Source organism: Macrobrachium nipponense, chromosome 8, assembly GCF_015104395.2.
Source record: "Macrobrachium nipponense isolate FS-2020 chromosome 8, ASM1510439v2, whole genome shotgun sequence".
Classification (NCBI taxonomy): Eukaryota; Metazoa; Arthropoda; class Malacostraca; order Decapoda; family Palaemonidae; genus Macrobrachium; species Macrobrachium nipponense.
This window is the reverse complement of record NC_087203.1, coordinates 83,466,493-83,482,994: the sequence shown is the minus strand read 5'-3', so window position 1 is coordinate 83,482,994 and position 16,502 is coordinate 83,466,493. Positions and strand designations below refer to the sequence as shown.

General features: G+C 42.4%; 1 pseudogene; it reads right to left on the bottom strand.

The window, feature by feature from the left end:
• Positions 1-16,502, bottom strand: part of LOC135222893 (uncharacterized) — a 78,378-nt pseudogene that overhangs the window by 6,149 nt on the left and 55,727 nt on the right.

Genomic DNA, 16,502 nt, shown 5'->3' with positions numbered 1-16,502 from the left:
ATACAACAAAAAACAACCCATGGTTGTAGCTTTTATCAGTTACAAAATATTTTCATATAAATCATGATAAGTGCCAAAATTTCAACCTTTGGCCAACTTTGACTCAACCGAAATGGTCGAAAAATGCAATTGCATGCTAAAACTCTTACATTCTAGTAAAATTCAATCATTTACCTTTCATTTTGCAACAAATTGGAAGTATCTAGCACAATATTTCAATTTATGGTGAACTTTTGAAAAACACTTTTTCCTTACATCCGCACAGGGTAACTGCCAAAAATCTCAGAATTCTTTCGTCAGTTTGTCGTAACGGTCTGCACCGTTTTATATTAGCCGTTACATAAAGTTGTTTTTATATAATGAAATGAAAATAGTGGCCCAATTCATGTAGAATACAACAATAAACAACCCATGGTTGTAGCTTTTATCAGTTTTGAAATATTTCATATAAATCCTGATAAGTGCCAAAATTTCAACTTTTGGTCAACTTTGACTCGACCAAAATGGTTGAAAAATGCATTGTAAGCTAAAACTCTTACATTCTAGTAATAATCAATTGTTTTACCTTCATTTTGCAACAAATTGGAAAACTCTAGCACAATATTTCTATTTATTTTTGTGAATTTTGAAAAACCACTTTTTCCATTATCGTCCGAGCATGGTAACTCTGCCGAAAATCTCAGAAAAAATTCTTTCGTCAGTTTGTCGTCATGTTTGCACAGTTTTATATTAGTCCATTATATAAAGCTTTGTATACGAAAATGTGCGCAATTTCATGCAGAATACAACAAAAATATCTCATGGTTGTAGCTTTTTATCTAGTTTTGAAATATTTTCATATAAATCACGATAAGTGCCAAAATTTCAACCTTTCGGTCAACTTGCCTCGACCGAAATGGTAGAAAAACGCCAATTGTAAGCTAAAACTCTTACATTCTAGTAATATTCAATCACCTTTATTATGCAACAAACAGGAAGTCTCTAGCACAATATTTCGAATTTATGGTGAATTTTTTAACAAATACTTTCTTTATGTCCGAGCGTTACGAATTCATGCATCATTTTGTAATAATATTTTCTGTGTTGCTTTGATTGTTTTACAATTTGTTATGTACCAAAATCATCGCAATTTAGTGTACAATACAACAATAAAATATTGACTCACTAGCTTTAATCATTTTGTTCACAGCGCAATTTGTATACAATTATATACGAAATTTTTGTGTGCACTGTCATATATTCCAATACTTATATATGGTAATGATATTTTTTTCATTTCTGATGGTTGCATACTAAACTTCAGGCAATGACAAAAAAAGGAGTCAGAAATGAACTCTTAATCTTAAAAACTAAGCGTGCTTTAATTTTTTGAAAAAAACTTTTTTTTCGCTCGGCGCTAACTCCCAACATCGGCAGCATACATGAGACACTTTGGTAAATAGCGGCTCGGCGTTTAAGGGTTAAGAACAGTACTATTGACAAATGCCAGAAATGGTACACATTCAGCAACTTTGGATCATATTGCGGGAGCACTGTTCTTCCCCAGTTGCATCTAAGAGATTATGCAGGCCTCTATTCCTTCACAGCTACCAATGTAATCATTTTCATATGACCTTGCAGTCAAGTGGTCATATACAGTCCACATCCTATACTAGCTCAGCCAGCTGCTGCTGAAACAGATAATGTACAAGAAGCCACATGTCCTGCTTGAAAGTGCTTGTTTTCTTCCTTGTATGACGATGCAGCAAACATGAGGCAGATAATTGTTTAGACCCTATTCATCCTGTCATGGCCAAAGCGGACAATCCTTGGTGATATCGGCTGAAATAGGGTTGTCTGAGAAGCAATGGATTTTGTGGAAGTAGTCTGGGAAAATCCACTAGCAGACTGATAAGGTCTGGGAACCACTCTTTGTCACATTCTGGTGATTGAAGCTTGTTTAATACCTCTCTTATCATCCCGAAGGGAGGAAAAGCGTAAACATCTAGTCCTGTCCAATCTAACAGCATTGCATCTGTTCTCCACACTAGTGGTTCTGGAATTGGAGAACAGAAAATAGGAGGCAATTGTTCCTTGATGTGGGGAACAGGTCTATTGATGGTCTTCCCCAAAGCTTCCAGAGGTCCTGATACACTCTCGTTCAGAGTCAATTCTGTCGGTAAAACCTGATTCACACGACTCGGTTCGTTTGCAATAACGTTAATTTTTCCTTGGAAGAATCTCTTGTTCGTCCTGATGAGGAGATCTTCGCTGTCTTGTTGAAGGAGAATGAGTGGGTCCCTCCCTGCTTCCATACGTATGACAACTCTGTGGTGTTGTCCGAATAGATCGCTATGTTCCTTCCGGTGACTATAGGGTCGAATGCTTGTAGTCCTAAGAGGATGGCTTTCAATTCTTTCACATTGATGTGTAAGGTCTTTTCTCATTCTGTCCACAGATCTGATACTCTCTTCTCTCCTAGAAGGGCTCCCCATCTGCTTTCCAAGGCATCTGAGAAGAACTGCAGGTTGGGGTTCGACACGACTAGGGAAAGTCCTTCTTGTAATCTTTCCCTTGAAAGCCACCAACGAAGATCCACTTTTATCTCTTCCGTCTTAGGGGAGACTAGCGAGTCCGGTTGCGTCTTCTGAGACCAATTTGCTTTCAGGAAGAACTGAAGCGGCCTCATGTGTAGGCGTCCTAACCTGACAAAACTCTCCACTGAAGCCAGGGTCCCGAGGAGGTTCATCCATTCGAAGGGCTAAGCAGGACAGGCAGAAACAAGAAATTGTTGGGACTATCGACAGACAGGACGTTATCTTCTTCGGGGAGAGAAAAGCCCAAAAAGCTAGAGTCTAGTATCATCCCTAAATAGAGAATCCTCTGAGTTGGAATCAATTGGGACTTCTCTGTGTTTATTAGAAACACAATTGCTGTGTCAAAATAAGGTGTCTTCTCTAAGTCCTTCACACACTTATGACTGGATCTGGCTCTCAGGAGCCAGTCGTATAAGTAAAAAAGCTGTTGAACCCCATCAAATGTAGCCACTTTCCTAGGGGAGCGAGAATCTGAGTAAATACTTGAGGGTGGTTGACAGTCCAAACTCTCTTCTTGAAGACAAATCTCAGGAACTTCCTGGAGTTCTGATGGATGGGGACATGGAAGTATGCATCCTTCATGTCGAGAGACACCATCCAGTCGCCTGGTTGAATGGCCAACATCACGGATCGACTGGTTTCCATTTGGAATTTCGTCTTCCAGACGAAGAGGTTCAGAGCGCTTACGTCCAACACAGGTCTTCATCCCCCTGATGTCTTGGGACTACAAAGAGCCTGTTGTAAAATCCTGGGGAGTTCTTGTCTGGTACCTCCTTTATGGTTTCTTTGCTGATGAGTTCTTCTACTTCTTTGGCTAAAACCAAAGCTCTTGTTGACCCTGTCGAGTATGCTGTCAAACAGATAGGTGTATTGGACAGTGGTGGATCCTGCGTAAATGGGATCACATATCCCTCTCGAAGACACCTGGATTACCCACTGTTCCGCTCCTCTTCACCTCCATTCCTTCCAGTAGTCGTGGAGTCTCGCCCCCACGAGTGTGTGAAGAATCTTTTGTTCATTTCTCTGTTGTTTTGAAGGGAGGGGGTTTCCTGGTAGACTTGGAGGTAGTTTGTAGGTTAGCCATTGGTCTATGCTGCCATCTCGACTTGCCTCCACAAAAGGGGTGCTTTTGTAGAGGGGAGGCTTTAGCTCCCGTCGCTGGAGGTTTCTTAGACCTTCTCGCTGACTGAGAAAGATGATCATTAGTGGACTTTTTCTCGAGGTCCGATAGTACATGTTGGATAGTTTTCTTCTGGGAACAGGTGAGACTGGTTCGTGGTTACTCCTCGAGATGTGAAGGAGCACACTGTTCTCTCTTCTTGAGTACTCTCATAGGAAGTAGAGCAGCCTATTCCCCTGAACCGTCTCTCACTGACCTGTCTGCACAGGACAAAACATTGAGCCAGTACCGCAGGAAATTCTTCATCCAGAGACTGGCAATCTCTATTTTTCTGGCTAAAGCTACAATTGTCCAATCCAGAAAACTGAAGAATTCAATCACTTTGTACAAGTTCTTCACCAAGTGATCCAACTCGGGTGAAGAGAACAACACTTTCGCAGCCAAGAACGCTGCTCTTTTGTGCGAGTCCACAAGGCCAGAGAAGTCTCCTTGGGAGGAGGCAGATACTCCAAAGGAAGGAACTTCTCCTGTCGCATAAAACCTATAGGTTTTGTTCTGGCAGCTTCGACGGTGGGGTAAAGCGAACGAAGCCTTGCCTGACTCCCTCTGTTTAACAAGCCCACCCTCTTCTACTTTCCTTCATTGCTTTCTTCGAGGACTGAGAGAGAACTGGTTTCAGTACCCAAAGGCCCTGATCTCCTATCCTGCATGAACATTGATGGAGGAGAAGAAGGCAAAGCTGGCTCAAAACAAATCTGGATGTCTGTAAAAGGAACCTTAACAGACTAGAATAAGCAGAAGAGGATTTCAATTCCTGGTCTTGAATTTCCTCTTCTGACAGGACGGAAGACACCCCATCATCTTCTTCCGTCTGGTTCGTTGTCTCCTTCAAAAAGATCATTAATTCTTGAAGTTGATGTTTAAAGGGGCCCAAAGCAGAATGCTCTGACAAAGGTTTGGTCTTCAAATCGTCCATGGTCGAAGTCGAAGTCGTGGCAGTCGACGGCTCTTCTTCAAAAACGATCGAACGGGAGTCGAAAAAACACATGACATATGAGGCGAAAGAGTCGAAACTCCTATCGACACACAAAGAGGAGAGTCAGCATCGCAAGCGTGTGAGCGCTGGACCGCACGTGAATGTCTAACTTCATCCGAAGTTACACTATCCGAAGAGGACTGACGATCTTCCCAGAAAATCTGGTCTGGAGCGAAACTGCAGAAGGTTGTGGATTCCAGTGCTCCCTTGGATTTCTTAATAGGCGGCGATATACCTCTCGCACACAGGGCATGTCTCTTCAATGGACGCAACACTAAATCACTCCACACCTTTCGCCTCGAGACACGGCGACTGCACTTCCGAGTCAGACGACACCTGCACGTCACTGATATCTACACCTTTCCAGCGGCGTTTCTTAGGCACTTGCGAGTCGACTACATCGACGGAGTCGGCAATTGACCGTGGGGAAACCCCCCAGTCTCCTTCGACCTCCGTATGTCTTCTCCCGGGTGCTGAGGAGTGGGACAAATGACCTTGACCTTCGTTCTAGGAGAAATGGGGGACGGACAGCCACCTCCTCGGACACGACACTGACACTTGGCCTAAAACTGGCCTTTTCACTTGACTTCTCTACGAAAGCACAAAACGACCTCCCTAAATCCATAACGGATTTCGCCAAGAATTCAAATTTCTTGTCCATTTTGGACTTTAACATGGATATGGTGTTGGGATTGGAAACAGGAGGGATACCTGGACTGGAGTAATTGGTACTGAAGTTAGAGGACTATCAATAGGTGAAATATTAGATAAAAGTGGAGAAGATAGTGACTGGTTTGTTCGCCTCTAAAGCACAGGAGTTTATCTCTACTCTACTTTACTACCCGCTCTAAGAGCTGCTTTCCTTTTCCTATCTTTGTCCCAATTTTATCCGCCAAATGAGCTTGAAAAGTCTTCCATCCTTGTTCATCTAAACTACGGCCACTCATCACAAGTTAATTCCTTGTTACAGCACTGACCCCTACATATAAACACATTTGGAGTGCAGATCGTAACATAGTTTAGTGGCTGCAAAAACCTAACTGACGATGAACTAGTCAGACATCTTCGCAGTAAACTTGCTAATAACAAGGCAGCTAACTGATGAAGCAAAAACCAACCAAGAAATTGTACATCACCAAATAGATATAATCCAAAATGGCAACGAAAGTCGACTGCAACAAAAAACCATAGGTGTTACCCCGTGGCCGGCAGAAAAAAAATTGACGATAGTTAGCTCAGCAGTATCGGGTATACCCGAAAGTGGGCGGGACCTGTATCACCTACACAAACAATGGCAGCGCCGCTGCCTCCGCCAGGAAATTTGAATTTTCGACTGCCAGGTACGAAGCTTACAGCTAATGTAATTGTTTGGTAAGTCACTATGTGAAAACTAATAATACAGAGAAGAAAACAATTTCCTTACTTTTTTTAAGTAAATGAAGGGTATTTAGGACGTTCATACTCTGGTAAAGGAGCATGTCCAGGTGGACATTCAGGGTCAACCGATTTCGCAATTTCTGCTAGACGATTTTCTTCTTCTTTACGCGCTAATAAATACCTGAAAGTAATGAACAGAGTAAATGTTCCTTCCCCAAATATTCTAATTTAATTTCCTTGATAACTATGATTATTTAATCATTTTGGGCAAAGTTCAAAGAACCAAAAATACTTTTAATATATTAATTCTAAAAGAGCTGCTGTGAATTTCCATCATGGGTTAAATTATCTTAAAATTTACAATATTCAACAAAGGTGAAGAACCCCCATGCTCACAGAAAGTCTTGCTTATGAATATATTTGCAGCAACCTATCACACATATAACTTACAAAGTTGTACTTTACACTAGAGATGGATTGTGCAATTTAAAAAATGATATTGACATGATACAATAAAGTTTGTTCATACTTACCTGACAGATATATAATAGCTGTATTCTCTGACGACCGACAGAATTTCAAAACAAAACACTCCCGGCAACGCAGTGGTCGGCTAGGTGGTTAGTACCCATTCCCGCCGTGGGGAGGCAGGATACCATGGAACCATTCCCATTTTGCTATTCAGATTTTCTCTACCACTGTCCCCCTGAGGGGAGGTGGGTGGGTACTTGATTATATATATCTGTCAGGTAAGTATGAACAAACTTTATTGTATCATGACAATATCATTTTGTTCACGACACTTACCTGCCAGATATATATATATATAGTTGAATCCCACCATTGAGGTGGGAAGGGACAGAATAGAAGGATTTTGGAAACATAACAGGCAGATGATTGACATCTTGGTTCCTTTAACCTGTTAGCATAGCTGACTTCGTGATTACTGTCACCCAAGTCTGCTTCTGCTTAACTAGAATTTCCAGCCAGGTAGTGACCTGTATAGCTGGATAGTTCTAGATGATCTGTCAACGGGAGCGTGACCACAATGTGACTAGACCATATTGACATACTGAAGACAACGAAGCATAACAAATACTACCTAACCTAGCCCAACTAAAGTTAGTCCCATAACTTTTAGGCTAATTAAAGGGAAGACCACCTCAAGCGGCCAACCCTACAACCATAAAAACAAACCCATAATTAAAATCACACACATCCATTTTCTAAAGGATGGGGTTCGTACTGCTTCTCGTCCCCAATACTGTATCTGCGGAAATGTATGGTCCAAGCGAGTAGCAATTCTCATATGTCGCTTCTTCACCTCTCTGAGGTAGTGTGAGCGAACACAAAGTTGCTTCGCCAAAATGTGGCACTCAGGATATCACTGAGTGCCATATTTTTCTGAAAAGCCACCGAAGTAGCTACAGCTCTAACTTCGTGAGCATTAACTTTCAGCAGTTTAAGATCACCATCTGTGCAGGACGAATGAGCTTCCCTGATGGTGTTTCTCAAGAAGAACACTAAGGCGTTCTTAGACATTGGTAATTCCGGCCTCCTGACTGAACACCACAGGTTGTCTGACGGGCCTCTACATTGTTTAGTTTTTTCCAGATAAAATTTAAGAGCTTTGACAGGGCACAAAACTCTCTCTGGCTCTCGTCTGACGATCTCTGATAACCCCTTGGATATCAAAGCTTTTAGGCCAGGGTTGGATGGGTTCTTGTTCTTAGCTAAGAATGAGGGCTCAGCGAACACATCGCATTGTGTTCTCTGAAACCCACATGTTTACTCATAGCTTGAATTTCGCTAACCCTCTTAGCTGTTGCCAGAGCGGTTAGGAAAACAGCTTTTCTAGTTACATCTTTCAAAGAGGCAGCATGCATAGGTTCAAATGGGGCTGACATTAGAAACTTTAAGACAATATCCAAGTTCCATGAGGGAATCTTGTTTCGTGGAGCTTTTGAGGTTTCGAAGGACCTCAAGAGATCGTGAAGATCTTTATTATTTGATAAATCCAAGCCTCTGTGTCGGAAGACCGTTGACAGCATACTTTTGTAGCCTTTAATCGTGGACACTGAAAGTTTGTCTATATTCCTAAGATGTAGGAGGAAATCAGCAATCTGGCTCACAGAGGTCGTGGAGGAGGAAATATTTTCCCTTCTACACCAACTTCTGAAGACAGCCCACTTCGATAGGTAGACAGCTTGAGAGGATGTTCTTCTAGCGTTGGCAATAGCTCTTGCCACCGATCTTGAAAAACCTCTCGCTCTGGCCAACTTTTCGATAGTCTGAATGCAGTCAGACTCAGAGCGGAGAGGTTTCTGTGATACCTCTCGAAGTGGGGTAGATCGATTTTTTCTGGAAGTGTCCTTGGGAAGTCTACCAGAAATTACATGGCCTCTGTGAACCATTCTTGTTCCTTCCGACGCCGCAAACTTCCGGATTACCTCTCCCAGGAGTTTGAATGGTGGAAAGGCGTAGAGATCCATCCCTTTCCAATTCCAAAGCATGGCATCTATCGCTATTGCTCCTGGGTCGAGAACCGGAGAGGAGTAATAGGAAGCCATCTTCGTTTTTCGCGACAAGTGGACGTCCCCTAAGTTTCCATAACTCTTTGCAAACCTCTGGATGGAGAGTCCATTCGTTTGGAAGCATTTGATGTTGACGGCTGAGAAGGTCTGCACAGACGTTCTGCTGTCCTGAAACGAATCTCGTCAGGATCGTTATATTTCTTATTTTCGCCCAAAGTAAGATTTCTCTCGCTATCCTGAACAGGGACCGAGATAGAGTTCCTCCCTGTTTTTTGATATACGCGAGAGCCGTGGTGTTGTCCGAGTTGACTTGTACAATTCGTCCCACAATCCTTGACTCGAAGCATTGAAGTGCCAATCGAATTGCTTCTAACTCCTTGAGGTTTATGTGCCAGGACCTCTGTTCCCCATCTCCAGAGGCCTGACACCTCGCCTCCCCCCCCAGTGTTGCTCCCCAGCCCGTCATGGACGCGTCTGAGAACAACACTAGGTCTGGGCTCAGAACTTTGAGGGACATCCCTTCCGATAGCTTGACGGGATCGGACCACCACTTCAAATGATCTTTGATCGACTAAGGGATTCTCAAAATCTCGTCTAGGTCTTTCTTGTTCTTCCAGTTGTCTGCTAGGAAAAACTGAAGCTGTCTGAGGTGCAGTCTTCCCAGAGAAACAAATTTCTCCAGCGAGGAAATGGTCCCCAGCGACTCACCCATTTCCCTCGCCGAGCATATTCCTTCTCTAAGAAGACCGATACTTTTTCTAAGCATTTCAGCCGACGTTCTATGGATGGAAAAGCTTGAAAAGCCACTGAATCCATCTGAATCCCCAGATACACGATGGACTGTGTGGGAATCAGATGGGACTTCTCGAAGTTGACAAGAAGGCCTAGGGCCTCCGTCAGCTGTAATGTCGTGTGAAGGTCCTCCAGGCACTTTTCCTTCGACGGCGACCGGATCAGCCAATCGTCTAAGTAGAGTGAGACTCTTATCTTCGAGAGGTGGAGCCATCTTGCTACATTTCGCATCAGAAGCGTGAATATCATAGGGGCTGTACTCAGCCCGAAGTAGAGAGCTCTGAATTGGAAGACCTGTCCTTTCAAGACGAACCTGAGGAACTTTCTGGACCGAGGGTGGATCGGAACATGGAAATAGGCGTCTTGGAGATCCAAGGACACCATCCAATCTCCTGGTCTCAGGGATGCTAAAACAGACTGTGCAGTTTCCATCTTGAATTTTATTTTCCTTACGAAAAGATTCAGCCTGCTCACGTCTAGGACAGGTCTCCATCCCCCCGACTGCTTTGGAACCAGGAAAAGCCTGTTGTAGAAGCCTGGTGAGTCCCATGATACAACTCTTTCTACTGCTCTCTTCTCCAACATTTGATCCAAAAGGTCTAGCAAGATCTGTTGCTTCGAAGTCTGATAAGAGGGCGAAAGGTCTATTGGCTCTATGCTTAATGGAGGTTTTGATAGAAACGGGATCTTGTAACCTTTCTCGATCACTTCGAGTGACCAAGAGTTCGCCCCTCTTATCCTCCATGCTTCTGCGAAGAGAGTGAGTCTCGCCCCGACTGGTGCCTGAAGGGCCGATAAGTCATTTCTTTCCCCTGGTTTTTGAGGGGGCTCTGCCCCTAGGGAAACTCCTCCCTCGAGCAGAGGCTCTCGAGGGGGCTCTTCCACGAAAGGGCTTATAATTCTTCTTGGAAGCTTGCGTGGTTCGTGAAGATATCTGATCAGTAGGACGTTTCGAAGACCGAGACAATAGGTCCTGCGTCGCTCTTTCTTGGAGATTAACTGACAAATCCTTTATCATCGATTGAGGAAAAAGATGAGCAGAAAAGGGAGCGAACAACAGTTCTGCTTTCTGTGCAGGCGACACTGACTTAGCTGTGAAGCTACAGAAAAGTGCGCGTTTCTTAAGGACTCCCGACGCAAAATGTGATGCCAGTTCGTCGGAGCCATCCCTTACTGCTCTGTCCATACGTGAAAAAATACTCGCTAAATCCTCTAATGAAATCAAATCTGGGCTTCTAGACTGCACATCTAAGACGCCCAAACACCAATCTAGAAAGTTAAAAACTTCTAGTTTTGTAAATACCTTTGAGATGGTGATCTATTTCTGACATCGTCCAAGAAACTTTCGCTGATGCCAGGTAAGACCTTCTAGGTGCGTCCACTAAGTTGGCGAAATCACCTTGTGCAGAAGAAGGGATTCTTAAACCTGCTTCTTCCTCTGTTTCATACCACTTCCCTGATCTTCCACTGAGCTTTGTGGGGGGAAGGGCAAAAGAAGTCTTGCCCTTCGTCTTTTTGGATTCCATCCAATCGTGGATTCTTTTAACCCGCTTACGCCGAGTGGACATATTTTACATCGACATTTTTTGTCTCCCCGTGTGCCGACTGGACGTATTTAACGTCGACTTACAAAAGTTTTTTTTTAAATTCGCGGAAAAATACTTATAGGCCTACCAGCCTAAAACTTTTGAATCACGCACCTTGGGGGATGCTGGGAGTTCACAGATCAAGGTGTTGTTTTGTTTACGATCGTTAAGCAGGCGCGCAAGCGCGAATTTCTTTCTTGCCGCACTAAAAAGTATCTGTGACACATCTCTGAATTATTTCGTCACTTTGACATAATTTTGTACCATTGTAAATTAGCCGTTACATGAAGTATTATATATGAAAATGTGCGCATTTTTATGTAAAATACAACTCATGATTGTAGCTTTTATCAGTTTTGAGATATTTTCATATAAATAACGATAATTGCCAAAATTTCAACCTTAGGTCAACTTTGACTCTACCGAAATGTCGAAAAAACGCAATTGTAAGCTAAAACTCTTATATTTTAGTAATATTCAATCATTTACCTTAATTTTGCAACTAATTGGAAGTCTCTAGCACAATATTTCGATTTATGGTGAATTTATGAAAAAACTTTTTTCCTCACGTACCGGTGCGGTAACTCTTCCGAAAAACAACATAACATGCGATTGTGGTAATGTTTGCAACCATTTAAAATTAGCCGTTACATAAAGTTTTATATATGGAAATTGTGTGCAATTTCATGCACAATACAACTAAAAACAACCCATGGTTGTAGCTTTTATCAGTTTTGAGTATTTTCATATAAATAACGATAATTGCCAAAATTTGCAACCTTCGGTCAACTTTGACTCTACCGAAAATGGTCGAAAAACGCAATTGTAAGCTAAAACGCTTATATTCTAGTAATATTCAAGCATTTACCTTCATTTTGCAACAAATTGGAAGTCTCTAGCACAATATTTTGATTTATGGTGAATTTATGAAAAAAATAACATTTTCTTTACGTCTGCGCAGTAACTCTTCCGAAAAAATCATACGTGCGATTGTGGTAATGTTTGCACCATTTTAAATTAGCTGTTACATAAAGTTTTATATATGAAAATGTGCACAATTTCATGTAGAATACAACAAAAAATAATTGAAGGTTGTAGATTTTCTCATTTTTGAAATATTTGCATATAAATCCCGATATATAGAAAAAAAACCACTTTCGGTCAACTTTGACTCTACCGAAATGGTCGAAAAACGCAATTGTAAGCTAAAACTCTTACAGTCTAGTAATATTCAGTTATTTATCTTCATCTTGAAACAAATTGGAAGTCTCTAGCAAAATATTTAGATTTATGGTGAATTTAAAAATAAATCTTTCCTTCCCTCTGCGCGCGGATTCTACGCCACAAATCTCCGAAATGCGTACGTCCCATTCTCGGAATATTTGCTCCGTTTCATATTAGGCATTTCATAGAGTTTTATATATGAAAATGTGTGCAATTTCATGTAGAATAAAACAAAAAATATTTGAATGTTGTAGTTTTTCTTATTTCCGAAATAATTGCATATAAAATATATATATATAAAAAAATTTGACATTCGGTCAACTTTAACTCGTCAGATATGGTCGAATAAACTGTAATTGTAAAGCTAATACTCTTACAGTATAGTAATATTCAATCATTTGTTTTCATTTTTTGAAACAATTGGAAGTCTCTAGGACAATATTTAGATTTATGGTGAATTTTTGAAAAAAATATTTGTTTACGTCCGCGCGTTACAAATTCATGCATTATTTTGTGATAATATTTTCTCTGTGTTGCTTTTATCGTTTTACAATGTGTTATATACCAAAATGATCGAATTTAGTGTAAATTACAATGAAAAAAAGTAACTAGTTACCTTTAACCGTTTTGCGCACCGCGATTTGAATACAATTATATATGAATTTTGTTTTTGCGCTATCATATCGCATTATTTATATATGATAATGATAATTTTTTTCATTTCTGATAGTTGCATACTAATCTTCAGCCAATGACAAAAAAGGAGCCAAAAATGAACTCTTAATCTTGAAAACTAAGCGCGCTGTGATTTTTTGAAAAAAATATTTTTCCGCTTCAGACGCTCACTCTGAAACACCTCCGCACACGGGAGACAATTTTTTTTTACCGCTTCGGCGTAAGAGGGTTAAATGCCCTTTTAGTCGAGAGCGAAGTGGCCATTTTAACAAAGTTTGGAGTCTTTCTTGCCTTCGAAGAGGTTAGCTGCGAAGGTGGAGAGAGAGGAACTGGAGCTTGAAACTTCTCGGGAAACAAGTCTTTTAAGAGCCGAGTTAAAGTTTTATAATCCACAGAGGATGAGGTTGTAGGATCCTCCTCCTCCTCCTCCGGGCCAGGATCGCTTGACGATTTCTCTTCTAAGGGAGGGAGACGCAGGTGTGTCCTGAATCGAGCGAGAAAGAAACTGAAGTTTCAACCTCCCTTTTGAAACCTAAGTCTTGCACTCGAATATAATTTGAAGAGGAGACCCGGCTATGTTCTCCTATCATCTTGACTTTCTCTCCGGATTTTCCAAACGAACGTCATACGGAGCCTCCTGGATAGCCTTCTCTTGGCGGCGAGCACCCATATTGTAGTTTCTACGACCTTGAAGCAAGCATAGGGCGCTTAACCCTTCTGACGAGCGTACCTGCCTCCATTCTCTCTATGGTGTCCCTCTATGTCATCCGGAACGCCTAGCGTCCTCAAAAGCGTCCTCATTTGCATCCTGGAAAGCGTCCTGATGTGAAGGACGACGAGCGCCCTTAAAATTCCCTTGACTTGTTTTAGGACGCCCAGCGTCCACAAAAGCGTCCTCATCTGCCTCCTGGCATGATGGACGTCGTGTCAGAATGTCTTTAACTCTATTTAGAGTTAGTTGTATTACGCCTAGCGTCCTCAAAAACGTCCTCATCTGCGTCCTGACGTGATGGACGTCGTGTCAACGCTTCTTTAATACGGTCTTGAGTTGTAGGACGCCTCGCGTACTCAAAAGCGTCCTCATATGCGTCCTCATATCTTTCTTCTGAACTAACATTGTGAGTTCCAAGTCTAGCAGACCGACGTTTACGACACCGAGCGTCCAGAGAAGCGTCCTTATGAGCGTCCTGATGAGCAAGGCGTTTCTTGTGTCAAATACTCTCTTCCTGTTGTTGCAAGCCAAGATTATTTCCTTCCAACTCGATATCCGAGCGAGCCTTCTGAACGTTCTTAGACTCTTGGTAAAGACGACGGCCGCCTGCGCGACATCTAGTGTCTTTTTCTCTTTCGCCAATACTTCTAGAGAGACTATCAACAGGAATGCTTGCGCGTTCCTGAATGAGTCAATGAGGTCTAGAAGGCGACGAATCAGAAGAGGACGAAGAACGAAGAGAAGCCGAAGGAGAACGTCTAGATTTCTTGACAGGTAGCCATAGATCTTTCTTACGACTACGCGATCTTGCTTCTTTCTTGGCGAAAAACGCATCCAACTGCTGTCGAATCGCTACGAGGGTCTTTTTGGATGGGTGAAGATCCACATGACGGAATGACCCTGATTGAAGAAGATGGGCGAGGGGACGCCTTCTTCCTTCTCTCCGGACTTGAATCAGGACACTCAGAAAGCGTCCTGAATCTCTTATGTGGGATACTGTCTTCGAAGTCTTCCGGGGAAGAACGAAGCGTAAATCGAGGAGAAGGACGCTCTCGCTCTCCCGATGAAGCGTCCTCTTCCGTAAGGCCTTTCCTAAGAGGGCGAGAAAGACGATGGCCGCCTGTGCGACGTCTCACGTCTTCCTTACCACTCTCGATTGGAGAGGCCTTCCGAGATTCCCACCCACGATGAGGTGAGGACGTCTCGGAGGAAGAGAAGCATTCCTTCAAGATTCGAGCTTGCGCACGATCTTTGGCAGCCTGGGATGCGTCTTCAGGTTCTGCCGAAGGGACGCCAGACCGGTGTTTAATTCCCGTAACCCTCCTTCGGCTTTCGACATGTCCATTCCCTGTGTTCTGGGAGTCCGACAGAGGTCTCAACCTGGAGGCATTATAGGACCGATCTGACGCCCCCTCCACATCACTAGGGGCACCAACACTATCACTACACTTTTGCACATTAGATTGTAGCACGCGCATTTTCGATTCAAGGTTCCGAATCGATTCCATAATCGTAGTAAGGGCATTCCCTTCTGTAACGATCACTTCCTTATCTGAAGGTGAAATTACAGGGTTAGGCGTAACATGTTCTACAGTTATGCTAGATTGGGCAACTTTAGCCCCTTGACTTTGGCAGAAGCACTCCTGTGGAGGAAGAACCACCTAATTCTGTCACGCTCAAGTCTACGAATGTAAGATTCATAACGCCTTCCATTCAATATTAGTTTAACACTTCACATTCTTTGCACCTATCATACCAACAAGCAAACATGCCTCTACAATTCACACATACCATGTGAGGATCTACCGAGGTTTTTGGTAGCCTCACCTTACACTCTTCTACACCGCACACTCTGAAACTAGTAGACTAGATCCAGACATCTAAAATATAAGAAAAAGTCAAAAGCAAAATAAAATTCAAACCACAATAGCGTATGCCAAATCACCAAGCCAAGTCCGAAACCAAAGACAATCCAAATACTCAAGTGACAAATGGGGTTTTCAAAATCCTATGGGCGGAGGTCTGTAAACAGTTGTTTTACCGACCGGCGACAGAGAAAAATCTGAATAGAAAATGGGAATGGTTCTTGGTATCCGCCTCCCAGCAGCGGGAATGGGTACTAACCACCTAGCCGACCCACTCGCGTTTGCCGGGAGTTTTTGAAATTTTGTCGGTCGTCAGAGAATACAGCTATATATATATCTGGCAGGTAAGTGTCATGAACAAAATGCTTTTAGCCTCCTACCATTATTCTAGAAAAATAAGTCATTATTCATTAATTTTTATAAGCAAGAATAATTCTGTCGTAGAAATGGATTTTCATTATAAAATGAAATTTTATTGCATACTAACCGAACAATTATACAGCTGTAGGTTCCCTACGAATGGCAGACAATAGATTCAAACTTCCCCGGCGGTTGGCGCCGCTATCGCTGATGTAGGTGACGTCATCTCCCTCCACTCGAGGGAGCTACAGGTACAACTGTCCAGGTAACATCAATTTGTTCTCCCCAGCCCATCCAAAACAAATGTGGGGAGGAGGGAGGGCTTTTGATTAATAATTGTTTGGTAGTATGCAATAAATTTCATTTTATAATGAAAATTCCATTTTTATTGCAGTGTCTTACCGAACAATTATACAGCTGATTACCCATTGCAAGGATGGGGGGCTGTGGATGTAAGTTTTACTTCAACAATAACATACGATTCTTGAAAATAAAGTATACCCAAAAGCACTGTTTGTGCCTGTTGTACCTTACCTTGTAAGAGAGCTACTGGTCATGCTCATCTTACATAGTAGAAGGCTTGGAATATGACCAATGGGTGCTCTACATGGCGTGGAAGAGCCTCGTAGTCATGGTGTTCACCGC